Raw genomic sequence first — 18,189 nt, forward strand, 5'->3', positions numbered from 1 at the left:
GAGATTACAACACCACCAGCAGCAGCTGTTTTACAAGCGTTTAACTTCCCTGGCAACCAAAACGGGGCTGGAAAAACATATTCCATGCTCGTTCTCGCTATTAATGACATCAGCTGCATGACATGAAAGCAGAATGAATATAAAACCTTCTTCATAATTATAAATTATAAAATAAATGTGTGTCTGGATTATTTTCTGGTCAGCAGCTCACTGCTGAGTAACATTACAGACACTGAGATTCATCCTATAGCTGTCAGCGATCATGCTCCTGTATCTTTAACACTAATACAGATGAATAATACTACACCAAGAAAAAACTGGAGATTTAATACATCACTGCTCAAAGACGAAGAGTTTATCAAATACTTTAAAAAAGAATGGACTCTATATTTAGGCTTTAATGACATTCCTGGAACATCAGCATCTGTCCTCTGGGAAGCAGGGAAAGCCGTGATGAGAGGTAAAATAATCTCTTTCTCATCACATAAGAAGAAAGAAGAAAACAAAAAAATTCAGGAACTAGAGAAAAACAGCAAATCCTTAGAAAAAGCCTACGTGTCACACCAAGATCAAGAAATATTAAACAAAATACGCAAGACAAAACTAGAATTAAATGAAATTATTAATAAAAAGACTAAATTCTTAGTACAAAGACTTCGCCTGCAAAATTATGAACACGGTAACAAATCCGGACAATTTCTTGCTAACCAGTTAAAAATCAATAAAGAAAAAACAACTATATGTGCTGTTAAAGATTTATCTGGGAATACAATATATGATCCTAAAAAAATAAATAACATTTTTAGGGATTTCTATGAAACTTTATATACACCACAAATAAACCCATCTAAAAACGAAATTGATCAATTTCTCGACAACATAACTCTTCCAAAATTATTAGACACCCAAGCAATGGCACTGGATTCGCCACTGACGCCAGGTGAACTCCAGGAAGCTCTGATAAGTATGCCCAATAATAAGGCTCCAGGTCCAGATGGTTTTCCAACAGATTTTTACAAAGAATTCTGGACAATTCTGGCACCAGTTTTTCACAGGATGTTGCAGGAAATCAAAGAAAATGGTAGACTACCACCAAATATGAACTCTGCAAATATCAGTCTCTTACAAAAACCAGGCAAAGACCCTGTATATCCCTCAAGCTATCGTCCAATATCCCTTATTAATGTAGACCTTAAAATAATCTGCAAAGCTCTCTCAAAGAGATTAGAGAAAATAACCCCCCTTTTAATTCATCCTGACCAAACTGGTTTTATAAAAGGTAGGCACTCATCAACAAATACACGTAGATTACTTAATTTAATAGACTACTCATGCAGTAAAAACACTGAAACCATAATATTTTCTTTAGATGCAGAAAAAGCATTTGACAGAGTTAACTGGAAATTTCTATTTGCAACTTTACATAAATTTGGTTTTGGACCCTGTTTCATAAACTGGTTAAAAATATTATATAACTCCCCAACAGCTTGTGTCAGAACAAATGACCAAACATCCTCCCGCTTCTCTCTTCTGAGGGGCACCAGACAGGGATGCCCACTCTCCCCTTCACTGTTTGCAATTTTTATTGAGCCATTAGCAGCAGCAATTAGACAGGCTACAACAATTAAGGGCATAAAATGTAAGAATATAGAACATAAAATCAGCCTTTATGCAGATGATGTGTTACTTTTTCTCCAAAACTCACAAACCAATATCTCTAGGGTAATTGCATTGATAAATTCCTTCTCAAGTGTCTCAGATTATTCAATTAACTGGTCGAAATCAACAGTTCTTCCGATTAATTGCTCCTTCCATAATTCTTCTCCTTCCCCACTGCAATGTGGAAATATAAAATATTTAGGTATTAATGTCTCTCCTAAACTTTCAGAATTAACTAAATTAAACCACATCCCACTTTTAAAGACAGTAGAAGGCGACCTGGCTAGATGGAAATCTTTACCCATATCACTCATGGGAAGGGTCGCCGCTATAAAAATGATGATCTTGCCAAAAATAAACTATTTATTTTCAATGATCCCAAATAAGCCATCACAAGATTGGTTCAGATCTCTAGACTCGTACATTTCTAAATTCCGGGTGGGAAGTCGGGTGGGCTGCCCCGGACTCTGTGGGGCTGGGCAGTGCTGCTGCTGCGGGCCCCGGTCCGGATGGGCCTGGGCCTCCTTGCCCTGGTGGGTTCCAGAGCGTGGGGGTGCCTACTGGGGTCAGCGGGGGAGCTGGCCCCAGGGAGGGGCCGCTTGCCCCTCCCTTTCTTCCCTCCCCATCCTCAGCTGCCTCCCTATTCCCGCTCTACCACACCCACCCACACACGCAGGGCTTGGGGTGCAGGTATGTCACCAGGGTGCAGGGGAGGCACTCCCCCTCTGTCCCCTTCTGGCCGCCTGTGCCTCAATTTTATTCTGCAACCTAGACATCCACATTACTCACACTCTCACATAACACATACATATAGGGCCTTGGGGGTGGGCACGTTTTACAGCATCCAGAGGATGGTCGTTGTACTCCAACCCACCTCTGGCGCTGGTGCCCTACCCTCAATTTTAAATGCATTTAGACACTGAGGGTTTTCGGGAGGAGCCGTGCTGCTCTCTGAGAGGAAGCTAGTACCATGCTCTCCTGAGCTTTAAATGCACTTTAGAACAGCACACAACAACATTACATATGAGCGGGCGTAGGGAGGTTTGAGGTCTTCACTCACCCCGGTTCTGTTAGCCGCCAGGGCTGTGGGGCTGGGAGGAGGTGCTGGCCGTCAGACTGGGGTCTGGGATGCGGGGCCTCCCTGCTACTGCAGATAAGGAGGTGGTCCGCTTGCCTCCACCCCAGAGAGAAGGGTTACATCTCCTGGGTCTAGGTGCGGCTTGCCCCTCTGGGGGTGGGGGTACCTGGACCTGGGATATAGAGTATGTTTGGGGAGTGCGACTGTCTGTGCAGTGTCTATTTGTGTCTGTCTACACGTTGGGTGAGTGCCGAGTATTTGGTTGTGCATATGGGGGTGGGAATGCACGTCTGTGTCCGCGTGTGCCTGTTTGTCTGTGTCTATATGTCAGGTTGGGTCTTAGACTCAACCTCTCTGGGTACATCTCAGGCCCTCTAAAGTACGGAGGCCTATCTCCCCTCACCACACTCCCTGCCGGTGGCTGATGCCCTTAGACGTTGGTGTGTTGGTGGTCCTTGTCATCTGGGGCTGGGCGCTCATGCATGGGAGCTCCTGGTGGCCGATTGGCGGGGCCGGGCGCCTGTGGCCCGGCTGGGCTCCTTCCGGGGGGTGGGATGCCCTCAGGCCTCTGGCCTCTGGGCCTGAAGCTCGGTCCTCTCTGGCACAGCTGGCTGCCGGCGGAGCCCGCGGGCACGCCACTGCAACCCCCTCTGGCCTCTGCTCCGTAGCTGCGGGGTGACCTCTCGTTTGGGGCTCTACTCAGCTCTTCCCAGGAGGGTGGCACGGTTCCCCCCCCCCTTTGGTGGTCCTCCTCGGGTCCTTGTACTCTGGGGCCTCTGGATATCTGGGGCCTGGATCTCCTCCATACCTGCTTTATACCCTGGTGGACGGGGCTATGGCTCCCCACACTCCCTAGCAGATCGTTACATGGAGAAACCTTTGGAATACAAGCATGCTGATCCACACAGGTATGCACACAGGTGTACACACGGGTGTTCACAGACGCGGACTACACCTTTCTTGGCTGCTGCCTCAAAGCACATTGTGCGCTGTCTATCTTGCGTGCTGCACAATATCGTTTATTATTTAGTATCTACTGTTATCTACTGCTAGCTAGTTTATTGTGATGGTGCTGTTTTTATTATGTTGCTCTTTGTCGTTTGCTTTCTCTTCTGTTTTTTTTCTCCATACAGGTGATCCAGGCGTTTTGTTTGTTTGTTTGTTTGTTTGTTTGTTTTTTCCTTTCTTCCCCCCCTTCTCACCGTCTCTTCTCCCCTTTGGTTTTCTTTCTCTCCCTCTCTTTCTTTCATTCTTTCTCCCTGTCCTATCCCCCAGTCGCGTCTGTCCCGTTTGTAGCAACCGAAAATAAAATAAATACATAATTATAATAAAGGTCAATCAAATGGACCAATATGGCAAGGCCATGATGATCCACTTGGTAAAATAAATCCGCTTGGCATCTTTCTTGGCCTTAAGACAACAATTCTGATGGCTAAAGATCCAAACGGGACACAAAAAAATAAATAAATAAATAAATAAATGTGTGAAGGACCGGTTAATAAAAATGGGGCGTTAAGCAGTGTGCTTTATTGGCCGTTACAGTCTTTTATTTAGTTAGTTATTTATTTTCCAGGCATGACCATATTTATGCTGGCTCAGTAGATTGGTTAGCATATTAAATGAGATGAAGTTTGGCTAGCAGAACTTTAGCGTTTATTACAGCCAAATGTTGAATTAGACAAAATGAAAACTTTACTTCCTACTTTTTCTTTCCTTAGTGCCTTCTTCCCTTTCCCCCCCCTCTGTCCTTCTTTCCTTTCTTTCATCTCCCCTTTCCCTTTCTTTCTTTGTTCTCTTGCCCATCTTTCCTTTTTCTTTCTTCCTCTTTTCATTTCTTCCTTAAATATTTCCTTTCATCTTTTCTTCTGTCCTTTCCTTGCATTCCTCCTTTCCTCTTTCCTTCAGTCTCCAACTTCACTCACTCCTTGCCCTTATATTTTTCTTCCCATCTTTTTCTCCCTCCTTTGATCCCACTTTCTTCTTCTTTTTATTTTCTTTTTTACCTCCTTCCCAACTTTCCTCTCCTTTTTCCTGTTCTTTTCCTTCTTTCTTCTTTTTCTTCCGTTCTTTTTCCTTTCCTGTTTTTCCTTCATCACTTGTATATTTCCTCACTCCTTTGTTTTTTTCTTTCCACCGTTCCTTCTTCATTTTCTTCCCCCTTTCCCTTTCTTTTCCTTCTTACCTCCTTTCAGCATTTTCCTTTTTCCTCCCTTCCTTTCATTCCTCCATCCATTCCTTCTAGCTTCATTCTTCCCTTTTCTTCCTGTCTTCTTTTTCCTTCCCTCCTTTTCTTTTCTATATATTCTTATTTTCTTTCCTTCTTTGTCCCTAACACACACGGTTGTATTTATACATTGACATATGCATATTTTTTATTAGGGTGGCAAACACGACTCTCTGGTGCCTGGCTCAGTAAATGTGCTCTGAAGTGATTAGCTCCTTTATGAATAACACTCCTGTGTGACTGATTTCAGTGTTTCAGGTGGTTTAATAACGCAGGATCTCCTGTTAGCCGTCAGATTGATTCTTTGTGGCTTTCCTCTTGTGGCTGATTGAGGAAGGATCGTTGTGTTTGTGCCTGACAGACTCATAACTGCCGTTAGATCTTTGTAGTGTGAGCTGCTTTTCATGGATAACATTTAATGAATTCAGCGCTGTGCAGAAACAGCCTTAATTGACCTTCTGTGAAAACTATTTGCAATCACTGTTCTTGGTTTAAATTAACCTTCTACCTCTCAGAAGGATGTTTGCTGTGAAGGAAACACAATTTAGTCCACAAAATCTTGACTAATGTTTGCATATTTGCAATTAAGGATGTTTTTTAATGGCTCATATCTACCTGGCACTATCTGAGCTGGCCTGCTGGTTAAACTCACCCATCTGGCATCTCAGAATCTCATTATTATGCAGCTAATAAGCCCAAATTTCCAATCTACAAAAACCCTCTTTATTCTCTCTGTGGGTGGCAATCATCCACTGTGCTTGTGTCTGATAGTCTCTGGGTTCAAGGGAAATTTGTTCTCAGCGTTGCAGGCTTTGATGATGTTTGCCTTCATCACAGGTTGCTTAGGCTTATTATCCACAGGACCGACTTCATCCAGCGTCTGAGGAGAAATCTAACCAGATCAATGAGACAGCTGCAGGATTATTTTCTCACGTCAGTTTCATTTTCTTTTGCGTCAGCAGTGGTTTGTGGTTAGATTGAAGTCACTCTAATATGAAGTCATTAAACGTGCAGTTTTTCATGTGATGTGTGTTTGAAACATACTAAATGATTAAAATTGTTGCTGTTTAATTAAATATCAAGTTTTATACTAGAAATTTTCGGTTAAAAAAAATCTCCTTTTATCACCAGTCCCTTCAAATAAGGGGAAAGGGAACTAGTGCCATAAACTAAATACTAAATAATCCAAAATCAACAAAGCCTAACAGATAAAATGGGAAAAGCAAGAAAAAGAATAAGCAACAACAAGGGAATCAAGGAGGAAAAGCAAGAGGAAACGGGCAAGAACAATGGAAAATATGGAGGAAACACAAGGAATAAGAAGGAGCTAAACAATAGAAACAAAAGAAGAAAAGCAAAATAAAACACAGAAGAAACACAAAAGGAAAACATGGAGGTCAAGCAAGTAAAATAAGAAGCAAAAGAAAGTAAAACCAAGGAGGAAAACACAGAGGTACGGAGCCCCGCAGGGGACATGGGAGAAAAAAAAAATTAAGACGGACTTTTGCGAGATCTCGCAAAACTAACTCGGGATCTCGCAAAAGTTTTGCGAGATCTCGCAAAACAAACTCGGGATCTCGCAAAAGTTTTGCGAGATCTCGCAAAACAAACTCGGGATCTCGCAAAAGTTTTGCGAGATCTCGCAAAACAAACTCGGGATCTCGCAAAAGTTTTGCGAGATCTCGCAAAACAAACTCGGGATCTCGCAAAACTTTTGCGAGATCTCGCAAAACAAACTCGGGATCTCGCAAAACTTTTGCGAGGATCTCGCAAAAGTTTTAGCCGCATTCTTCGGATGCCGGCTCGAAGCCGACCGGGAGGTCGAGGCACGATGTGCCGGGAAAGCGGTGTTCCTCCCGGCTGTAGTAGGTCTCGACCTCCCATTAGCTCGAAGCTAACAGGAGGTCGAGACCTCCCGTTAGCTTCGAGCTAACGGGAAGAATGCGGCTAAAACTTTTGCGAGATCTCGCAAAACTTTTGCGAGATCCCCAGTTAGTTTTGCGAGATCTCGCAAAAGTCCGTCTTAATTTTTTTTTCTCCCATGTCCCCTCCGGGGCTCCGTACAGAGGAAAGGGAAGATTTGGAGGCAAAGCAATGGAAAAAGAGGAAACAGACAGAAAACATGGAGGAAAAGAAAGATCTGTTTTCTGATAATTCACTGGGTCAAAATCATTTCCTTCATATACAATATGAAAATATAAGTCATATATAAGCTCCTCCATTGATGTTCATATCACACCACAAACAGCTCCTGAAAATGAAATCAGCTGCGTAATCAAACAAGTGAATAAGTTCATTCGTTAACTTTTACCCTCATTAAGCAGATCTGAATAATTTCACTCCACGCTCATCTTCTCCTTCATTAGCACTCTTCAGTTGGGTAATTGTATAGATTTGACATAAGCTTTAAATCAATAAGCAATCAGGACCGTCGCCACCGGTGAGATCCAGTCATCAATCAGGTGTTTATCAACAAATACTGGTGAAAGACTTCACTTCTTTCGATTATTCAGCTCTTGTCTTTGAGCTGTTTCCAATCATGGAAATGAAGGGCGCCGGCGATGTGGCGATGCCCTCTATTTGAGAAAGCCCCCTCAACCCCTGAGTTATGGGAGAAATTTTGTGTTTATAAGCGGCTCGCTGAGCATCCGTGTGCAGGTTTATGCAGCCAGTGTGGCACTTCTGGGATTCCTAAAAGAGTCAAATCAGTTGCAAAAGTTTTAAAATGAGTTTCAGAGTTTCTCCCCGTGCTGAATATTCATCTGATTATCAGGCGGACTCAGGTGTGACCCAGTCCTGATACTCTCACTGATCGACTGGGATGTTGTAGTGGTTTGTTTTGCTCTGAAATTGCATCTAAAATCTAAAACAGCATTTATAACACCCATGAGACTATTGTAAAAGATTTGTTTTTACTAATTAACTAATTATTAAAAACAAATTAATTACTATTCAGTTCAGGTTGAGTTACTGTTCAGGCCTTCCCTCCCCTTACGCCAAGAATTGTTGGCAATTGTTTGATAACAGAGTTACTGATAAAGTTACGGGTTACAGCATGGCGTCGCCTATTGGATTTTGAAGCCAGAAGTGACCATATTAGCAGATGGATTAGTAAGCTGCGTTTTCCAGCTGTGGGTTGCAGCTGTCTGTACTGTTATGAAGCCTCTTGGTGTAGCTAATCAGTAAACTTGGGATCATTCAGTTATCTGATGAACTGTAAAATTTTGTAAAACTTTTCCGGTTTTACTGAATAAAAGAGTAATCAGCAATATTTTTTAAAAGGCCACAAACAAATCAATAAATTCAAGCCAATTCAGTTCAGTTGCATTTATATAGAGCCAAATCAGAACTATAGATGACTCAAGGTGCTTTATATTGTAAGTTTAAGACCCTACAATACAGAGAAAACGCCAACAATCAGATGACTCCGTATGAGCAAGCACTTGGTGACAGCGAGGAGGAAAAACTCTCTTTTAACAGGAAGAAACCTCCTGCAGAACCAGACTCAGGGAGGGGCAGCCATCTCCTGGAACCGATAAATCAATAAACAAATTATTCTCCTGAAGACTAATGCAGCCAAGAGTCTTTTTACAGGCGCCCCTGCTGGTCAGTTAAAAAAAAAAATCCAGGTTTACGACATGTCTTGATGCAGGCTCAATCATGCAGGTAAGGAAATCCCAAAAAGCTAATTCTCTTCACCTTATTCACCTTATTCAATGGGGCTAGTTTAATGACACACTCCCAAAGGGATTTATGTGTCCTCCCATGGACCTTTCACTTGTTGGGCGAGTGTGTAAACCACAGTATTTCCTGTATGAGCTACACAGAAAAACCCATCCGAGGTCTGAAAGGGGAAGATTTTCCATGTAAATGAAGCAGCGGTCGGTCTGATTTCTTTCTCTTTTTTTTAGCTCTTATTAAAAGTGTAAATCATACTTATGCCAGGCAGAGACTCGACTCGCCCCCTTTTCTCCTGCTGTGAGCTGCACAGAGGAACTGGGAAGCTCAATCATATACACTCCAATTATAACAAAAAGACAGACAATTAATTGTTCCAATAATCTCCTTTAATTGCCTGCTAATTAGCAGTGTGTGTGTAAGGCAAGGCAAGGCCGTGTGTGGGTGTTTAATGTCAACAAGTTCGGGAACATCACTGATGAGGGCATCAGCTGAGATTGGAGTTTTTGAGGAAGGTGCATTCAGCATGAAGAGAGTGACATTAAAACAATAAAGATTTATCAATGACATGAAGGAAGGCTCATGCAATCACATGTTCAGCTGCATCCTAACTCCTCTGCAGGGGCATTACTGATCTGTGCTGACTCAGGGGCATATTGCCAGGTGAACGTCTCGGCTGTGATCAGCGAGCCGATGTGATAGGTAGATCTACGGGGGGGGGGAAAAACACCTTTAAAGAAGGAGAGATACGGCCACTTCATGATCTTCTGCCAGGATTCGCTGATGCATCCAATCCGTAACATGCTGCATCGTTACATTTTTAATGCAACATATTGGAAACATGAACTTTGCAGGTTTTAAAGTACAAAATTTTTTTTGCCTCGATGTATCATCCCTCCAGGTTTTACTGAAATTGAATCAGTGGAGTGTGTGATATCTGTAGTGCCTTCATTTGAACAGTTAGGATCATTTATAAGGCTGGTGGGATAAAGGATGGCAGGTCTTCATCAATTTAAGTGTAAGAAAGTGGCATTTTTTTAAAGCTATGATGTCCCACTGTTAGTGGAGCAGGACTGGAAGGACCCACTGGGGATGCATATTATGAGAAATGTGTGCACTTATCCCAGTTAGAGCTGAAATAGTCAATCCTCAACAGTATTGGTAATATTCAGTCAAAAAAAACCCCCCAAACTTCTGCTAGGTTTGGTTATAAAGTGCCAAAAGAAACAAGCAATTAGAAGCCAGACTGACAATCCTGGAGATTTGAACCTGAGGCTTTGGGAGCCCCACAGGGTTCGTGGCCCCGGGCAGTTCCTGGCTTTTCCCAGCAGGAGAACCGGCACTGCAAGTCTCCAACATGAACACACTTGGAGTGCATCCACATCCAGCTGCTTAGATTTATAAATGTATATGGTTTTATGTGCTTTAACCGTTAGTCCTGAATAAAATTGCATTTTTCATCCAAAACAAATGTCAGATTGGTGGAAATCATCAGTTTATGGCTGGGATGGGCAACATTTTTCCTCTGAGTTTCAGACTGACTTATAAAAGGAAGGGAAAAATAACACAAAGTGCTGAAAAATGTAAAAATCCATGACTGCTGATAGACAGGACTCCCTGCTTTACAATAAGCCTGGATCCTTGTTTCATCTCTAGTTCTAGTCTCAGACCTGACATACAGCCGTGGACTTTTTAAGCATCAGATAACTGTTGTCTTTAACCGTATCTGTCAAAGTCAAGTTAAATTCTTTATCAACGCTGTGAAATCACACTGTCTTCCAGCAAAAGAAGAAATAGGAGAAGCTAAATAAATGAAACTGAATTGGAGAATTGTTGTTTATTCAACTGTTTCATTGTGAAAGTACACAGTGGCGTCTCTGATCTTCTCTGTGCTGCCTACAGTTAGTTCGATGTTGTTCTTTTTGTTGTTCTTTTTGAGACAACACAGGGAGGTGGGTGCTGCAAATATGAGTTTTTCAGTTTTCCATTAGAAAGTTGTTTTAATATCTAAAAATAAAAATATGTCAGGATTCAACATTAGATCAGATCTTCAGCCTTTAATGACAGTTCCTCCCCTCTGCAGACTTTTGAAATGCCAGAGCTCAAAAATGCATCATCCTCCCACACTAGGAGGATCTGGAGATTTGCAGCACACAAGACTTCATTTTTTGCAGTAGACTGTCATCAATTATAACTCTCCTTTTTTGCTCACTGACATTTGAAAATCATCTTCAAAAAAATATTCAACCTGAAAATCTCTGATTATCTTGCAAACATGACAAAGTATTTCCTTTCTTGTGCTTTTGTCATTCGTTTTAATCTTCTGGTGATCTGCTTATTGCTAGTGCTCCTATTGATGGTCTAGCTGGATTTAGCAAGAACTTTGGTTTGTTTCTGGACTTGAACTCAATAAAAAGTCAAAACCAGAGATCACACGCAGGGATCAAACCCAGAGACCACAGGGACCAACCTTAGAGACCAAGCCTATGGACTGCAGGGACCAAACACATGGCTCAAAACCAAAGACTAAACCCAGAAATCACATAGACCAAAACTAGGGACCAAATTCAGAGAGTAAATCTGCGGAACAAAACTAGGGATCAAATCCAGAAATCCCAGAGCCAAACCCTCAGGGACTGAGAGTTGAAACATAGATCATTGGTAAACCCTCACTTTTGACTTCAGCTTTCTAGTACAACCCCTGCAGTTACTGTTATGACCTCATCAAGGATGCTCCTTCGGTTCTCAAGGTCCAGCTTCAACTAGATCAATCCACCATTTTTTAACATAATACTATAAAATCAGACTTGAATTCTCTTTCTGCCTCCCTTCACACTTGACTGCAAACCTTTTTCTCAGTGCGCTCTGAAGGTGAAGATGACAGTGTTGTCACTTATTAAATAAATTGCCTTGGCCAGCTGACCAAATTGTTTTTGGAATCTGGAGAAGGTCATAAAGAGAATATATTTCCAGATATTTTTTAATAAAAAGACACTTTAAATTACCTGAGAGGGTCTAATTATCTACCAAAGTGTCAAGGAGAAATGACTCGGAGCAACATGAATCTCTAAAGTTGTTTTTATCTGTGTCCGTCACCTCTGCCTGCTCATTTATTTTTGTATTCCAGCAGTGTTCCTTTCTGCTGACTTGTCTTCATCTCACTTTCTTCCTCTTTGTACTTTCACTCAGATGAACCCTCTGTCTTTACTGTCTTCACAAACCTTGATTTGAATTCCTCTTTGAAAGTGATCAGAACTAGAGTTATTACCGGTGACATCTCTTGGTATTGATTCAGACTGGTCACGGTACAGCTGGCCTTAACGAACAATACCATACATGTGAGTGTTTTCTCTCTTTTGCCTCCTTTTATCTTAAAGCATTAAAAGAATTTAACTTGGGGGCTGATGCTGTCTGTAGCTTGTTTTCTTCAAACTTGATGATTGTTCTGAGAGGAATCCCTGCAGACCACAAAGTGTTTGGCTGACGACAAACATGATGCAGAGTGCTGCTTTCCACTCACATTTCTTCATCACCTCTTGTTTGCGTTGTTTAAAAGCCTGCCCACAAACAAACCTGTTTTTTATGAGGCCAGTGACCCTGCTAGGCAACAGCATGCGTGGCTCTGGGGTTGATCCTTCCTAACAGAGAAAAACTCCAAGTCACATCAGCAGGCAGGTGGACCAGCCTCAGGTCCTGCAGCGAAGCTGTGTTTGTACATGGCGAGACCCGACATGAAGCTGCAGGGCGTCATGAAAAATTAGTGTCTGTGTCTGGAAAATAAGACGCATGTATCTGATGGGGACAGCAAAAACAGACAGCAAACTGTTTATTAAAGGCGGACATCTGGATTCTGTATTTTGAAGCCTTAACGTTTTTGTAGAAGGTAGAAGTGACCATATTTGGATATATTTGATTAGCAAGCCACATTTTTTAAAACACAGGATAAAATCGCCAACACCAGACACAACCGAAAAGTTCAGTTCAGTCATTCAGCTTAGCAGGGATCTGACCACAGCTCCCTGTCAGTTATTTTTAAAGACTCTGTCCTTCTTATAGCTGTTACAAAGAGAAACACATCCAAAGAAGGTAAAGTTTCATACCAGGTTGAAGGTAAATATATATATGTGGACGTTTTATGTCTACGAATGAACCTCGTAGAGCATCAGTTATAGGTACTTCAGTGTTAGCATGCACCCATGTTCTTGACAGACGATCACTGCTTAACGACCTGATAAACATGGTGGTCATGGCCTCAAAACTAGTCAATGACCAACCACCGGTTGCAAAGGAAAAGTGAATACTCCTGGAGCTGCTGTGAGAGGTTGATGGCTAAATGATCCCCTGGTCAGCACCTGTCACTAGGGAAAAATGTGCATTCCCCTAGCATTGGTCGCTAGCATATTACTGCGGTCATAGTTTGAATGGAAGTAACAAACTCTGTCCAGCTGTTCTCTGCGCTGTAGTGAAACTGAAGTGTGTGTCCCAACCGAAAAATGCAACACAAACATTTCCAGTTTGTGTTGATTATTTTGTTCTGTTAATTGTGTTAATTATTAAAATATGGGCATGTTTTTCAGAAGTTCATTATAGATGTTAAAACATAAACATTATGATTTGAAAGGGGCTGACCCACCCATCGGGGCCTCCCTAAGCTGGTTGCAATAACCAATTTGGTCATTTTGAAATTAAAATGTACTTTTCTGAGTTCAAAATGCAATTTTAGTTACTGTTGTTTAAAAAAAAGTAAAGTTTTAGTGAAGTAAAATGTCTTTTCAGACTACTTTTAGTTTGTCGATTTGGTCCATTAAACCTTGGCATCTTTAAGACTGACTGACATTGCCATACATTGAGGCTAGGCTATAAAAACAACAAACAACATATATTCACTTTCACTTTTTTGGCTTGTAAATGTGACAGATAAGTTAATGCAGCTTTTTTTTTAAAAAACAAGACGCATGCTTCAGGCGCTCATGTTTTTAGTCTAAGATGAGGTGGGATATAAAACAGAGGAACTTCAGCCCAAAAAGCCCATTAAAATGCATTTCAGGCTACCAGAATTCCCAAATTTCTGTCAGGTTTTCTGAGGCAATGCCCTTGATGTCTTTATTTTGAACTATTGACATCTCTTTATAAAGTCTCTAACATCACTGGCAAACCTTAAGACAGGCTGCAAGGGATCAAAGCTCACTGACACTTGAGATTAGCATTAAACTGAACCTGAACCTTTATAAACAAACACTAATGAGTGCACTTAGTCTGCATGTGAGAAACACAGAGACTGATGTTTCTGTTTTTTTAATTCTTTCTTTTCATCTCTTAATATCAGGATGGATGATTCCCCCACCCAGCGTCTTTGGACATGATGTTATACATGAATGTGTTTATGTTTGTGCTCCTCAGCAGAAAGCATTTGTCTCACATCAGATAATTTTGTGAATGCAGAAAGGCTGTTTGGTCGCAGCTTAATCCCCATTAAAAACACTGCAGGGAGACAGATAAACAGCAGAAGAGAGACCGAGGGTGTGTTTGTCCTTTCAGAGAGTTCAGGGCATGACTCAGACATGAATGATGAAGTGTGAGTAATTGCAGTGGTGTATTCAGATATTTCACTTAAATGTGCTCTCTGTATATTTTTACATTTATTAAATTTCATTGTATTGCTGACATGTGAATGGATTGTAACTTAAAATAGGAAACCTTCCATGAGGTCTGTGGATTGATTTGTGCATGAAAATGTAGGTTGATCCATTAAGATCCAAAGGATGTGAAGCTTATAGCTTTAGAAATGGAGTCAAATAATACTGTGTTAATGTAAACAACCAGCTCGCAAGATAAAGACAAACTAACACTGGTTCAGATAATATTTTACTACCGACAAGGTTGGTGAACAAATTTGCGACTGTTTGTCATCATCCTGAACAATAGGTGTCACCGCTCAGACCTCCACATCAGCGCTGGTGTAGCGGGAGAAAAAGTCAAAACTGGAATCAGTTGGTTTTTTTTTTGGTTTGCTCATTTTTTATTATATATAATATAATATGAAATATTTAAGTTTACTGTATTTGCTGTAAAAAAAAGTTTGCATAATAAATAATATAATTTGTAGTGTCAAGCAATTTTTTTTGACAAATTTCTAAACTTAAATAAATATATAAAAATAAATTGTTTAACCAATCTACATAACTAATAATTAAAGTTGTCCTCTAAAATAAATTGACACAAATGCACTAATATGTATAATTCAATTTTAATTATTAATGTAACTGCAATGCATAGATAAAATACCAGCTAAATTTTCTCAGTTTTGATTGGTGTTATGCTGTGAATAAAGTATGAATTTATGAGAATTTATTATTTACCATTTACCATGTCCCAGCTCTTTTGGAATTGGGATTGCATTTCAAGTAGAGCAGGGCGATATGACCAAAAATATTTATCACGATATACATTTGAAAATTTGCGATAACGATATAACTGACGATATAATTGACACTAGACAAAATACTTTACAACTCCACAACTTTATTAGTGCAAAACAAACAAACAAACATCAATGTATTTTCACTTAAACAAGCAGCTGTTTTTTTTAAATGTGCATTAAAGCTATATAAAAATTTAACAGTGCAAATGCAAATTCCTTGCTGATAGTTTAACCAAAAGGCATTTCCAGTGGAAATTGGCAGACATATCCTCAGCATAACCATGTATAATATCCACAAAACTTAAAAAGAGGTTATACACGCACAATACGGTAATATTATGTTGAAGCGCAGTACGTATCACTCCGCGAGGCTCCTGCCTACGATAGCCGTAATGCTCCGACAACCCATCAAGCGCTTCGTAGCTTAGCAAAGTCGTACTAAAACATTTGATAGATTTTCGAGCACCGTGTACCACATAAAATCGTTTCGAGGTCAGTAAACACAATCAGAATTCATACATAAGGCACACGGGATTATAAGGGGCACTGTCGATTTTCAGAAAAATCAGAGGATTGATTTTAAGTGTGCCGTATTTTCCAAAAAACACGGTAATAACGACGGCCCGCTAGCATGCGCTACCAAAAATAGTGCTTTGTTGTGTATCTGACGGACGAAAGCTAAACCAGTTCCACACCACTGAAGTTGCAGCATTTTTACAAACCAATTCTGGTTCATCCGTTTCATTCAACGATCCGCTTTCGCCCTTCTCATTCTCCGTCGCTGGCATGCTTTTTCCTCCATGTGCGTATGAAAACAAAGGCACTGCACATGCACGTTTTCCCCATATTCTATCGCGATATTTCATTTTCTTATCATTGCTCGACATTATACCGGTATTACATGGCCCAGCCCTAATTTCAAGGGTAAAGTTGAAATACTTTTTTGGGAATAAAGGTGAAAAACTGTTATGAATAAAGTCAAAATATCAAGAACATAGCTGTTTAAAGAATAAAGGTGGTGTTTTAGCTCGTCACCCTTCCTTTGAGTAAGTTTGATTAAACATATTTTCTTTTTAACAAACATGTAGCATATTAAATGTTTTGTCTTGTTTCCTGTCTTTTTAAAATTATTATATGATATTGACAGACACGAGAGAGTTTTAAAAAAGTCATCACTTCTCTTATATTTATTCTTTTTGTATTTTTCTGTAGTTCTCATTGTTGGATCCTTGATGGTATGCTGGCTTCCCAACCAGATTCGCCGTCTTATGATGGCCGCTATGCCCAAGTCCAACTGGACCATTACCTACTTCCGGAGCTACGTCATCCTCCACCCCGTGGCCGACACCTTCTTCTACCTCAGCTCTGTCCTCAACCCTTTCCTCTACAACCTCTCCTCGCGGCAGTTCAGGGACGTATTCATGCAGGTTCTGCGGTGTCACCTTACCATCGTGCATAAAAATCAGTCCACCGTGCAGTTCAGGGCTGCCCCCATGCAATCCCTTCAACGCCCCCTGCTGCTGAAGTCACTGCGTCGAAATAGGTCGAGTCGCACCACCGTCGCCAAAGAGGAAACACCTTCATCCTTTACGACATTTCAGTCGCAAGATGACTCGGGACTGGGCACGGATACTCAAGCGTCCATCATAGGGACTGAAGAGCAAATCTTGGAGCTCAAGAACAGAAATGTACCATCAGAGTCGGAAATATAGCCTGTTGTGCGAGTCAGTGGGAGAAACTGCTTTATCCATGGATGCAGTAACAAGTATTCAGTGAGCAGACACCCTGTGCTGTGTTTATTGTGTACACAAAAAACATAGCACAGGGTGTCTCGAAAGGACATTTACCAAAAGTGATAATGTTAAAATATAATATAGAATCTTAAGTGCCCCAGAGCTTCAGTTAAAATTAAAGGTACAGACTGGAGGGTTTAAGGACTGTAATCTGTGTTCTGCATTCCAGAGAGGGGATTTTTTTTATCAATATTTTGGCCCACAGATGAAACTGAAAGTCACATTATGATCACCAACCTTCAAGAAGAGCAAATGCAGTAAAATAGCAATGGATTTTAACATTGATTAACCCTACTGTTAGCTATGGTAGGCCATGATGTCAGCGCAAGGTCACAATCAACTATTAATCTGAAATAGTATTTAGGGTATTTAGCTTTAGCACAGTAGTTGCAAGCAGCTTTGCAAACCACAACAAGCCTAGCTCTGCTTTTTAATCCCTTGTATGGTTCAATTGATGTCACATCTGGCTCTTAATGCTGCTGTATCCATGTCAGGCTTTCCTTTTATGTTCAAGAAGGGTGGGAGGTCCCAAATCAAGGAGTAGTCAAAGTTGGAATCTATAATAAAAATTAAAAATAGAAATCTAGTGGTTACAATTAGTAACTTAGAAAAAGTGTTTTGATGCAATGATGTTGGGGTTCTAATGGAGTTAATATTAACTTGCCAACACCTCACAGTCTCTGGCTAATCTGGAATAGCTGGACCTTGGTGTTACGCTTGATGGGCCCAGCTTTGAAGCCTGAAAAGCAAAGTCGACACAAAAACCTGCATTCTTTTCAATGGCCAGCAGGGGGCGACTATAATATTTTGCTGACTTTATGACCTAGTTTTTGGTCATACTGAGTAAAACATTAAGTGCATTTTATAAATAATAATCATTATTAGCGTCAGAAAAGAGGATAAAAGGATTTTACAAACCAAAGGGTGAAGTGCCCTGTGGTTCCGTCCATAGTTTTTATACCAGAGGTGTAAGTTAATTAGTCAATCGATGTTTAAGATGAGTAAAAGGCCAGCAGCTGAATTAAATATAAAGCACTTACAGGTGAATTCTGCTGCAGTGTTGAATCAGAACATTTGCGTGACTTTTTTTTAGAATTTTTTTTTTTTTTAACTTGGTTCTACTAACTCTAGACTGTTTCTACATTTATATTTAATGGTGAACTCTAACACATTCAGTGTTAGTCTACTGTTAGAGTTCCTAACCTCACTGATGCTTAGACCTGATGGTAGTCGGTTTAGACCTGGAGTAATTTGGCAAAATGCAGTAACTGAGTTCACGACCCAGCTCGATTATAGAGAGGGAGTTCAGAATCTGAGTTAAGTTGGGAAATCTTTT

Source organism: Perissodus microlepis, chromosome 16 (genome assembly GCF_051167445.1).
Source record: "Perissodus microlepis isolate ML-2025 ecotype Zambia chromosome 16, ASM5116744v1, whole genome shotgun sequence".
Classification (NCBI taxonomy): domain Eukaryota; kingdom Metazoa; phylum Chordata; class Actinopteri; order Cichliformes; family Cichlidae; genus Perissodus; species Perissodus microlepis.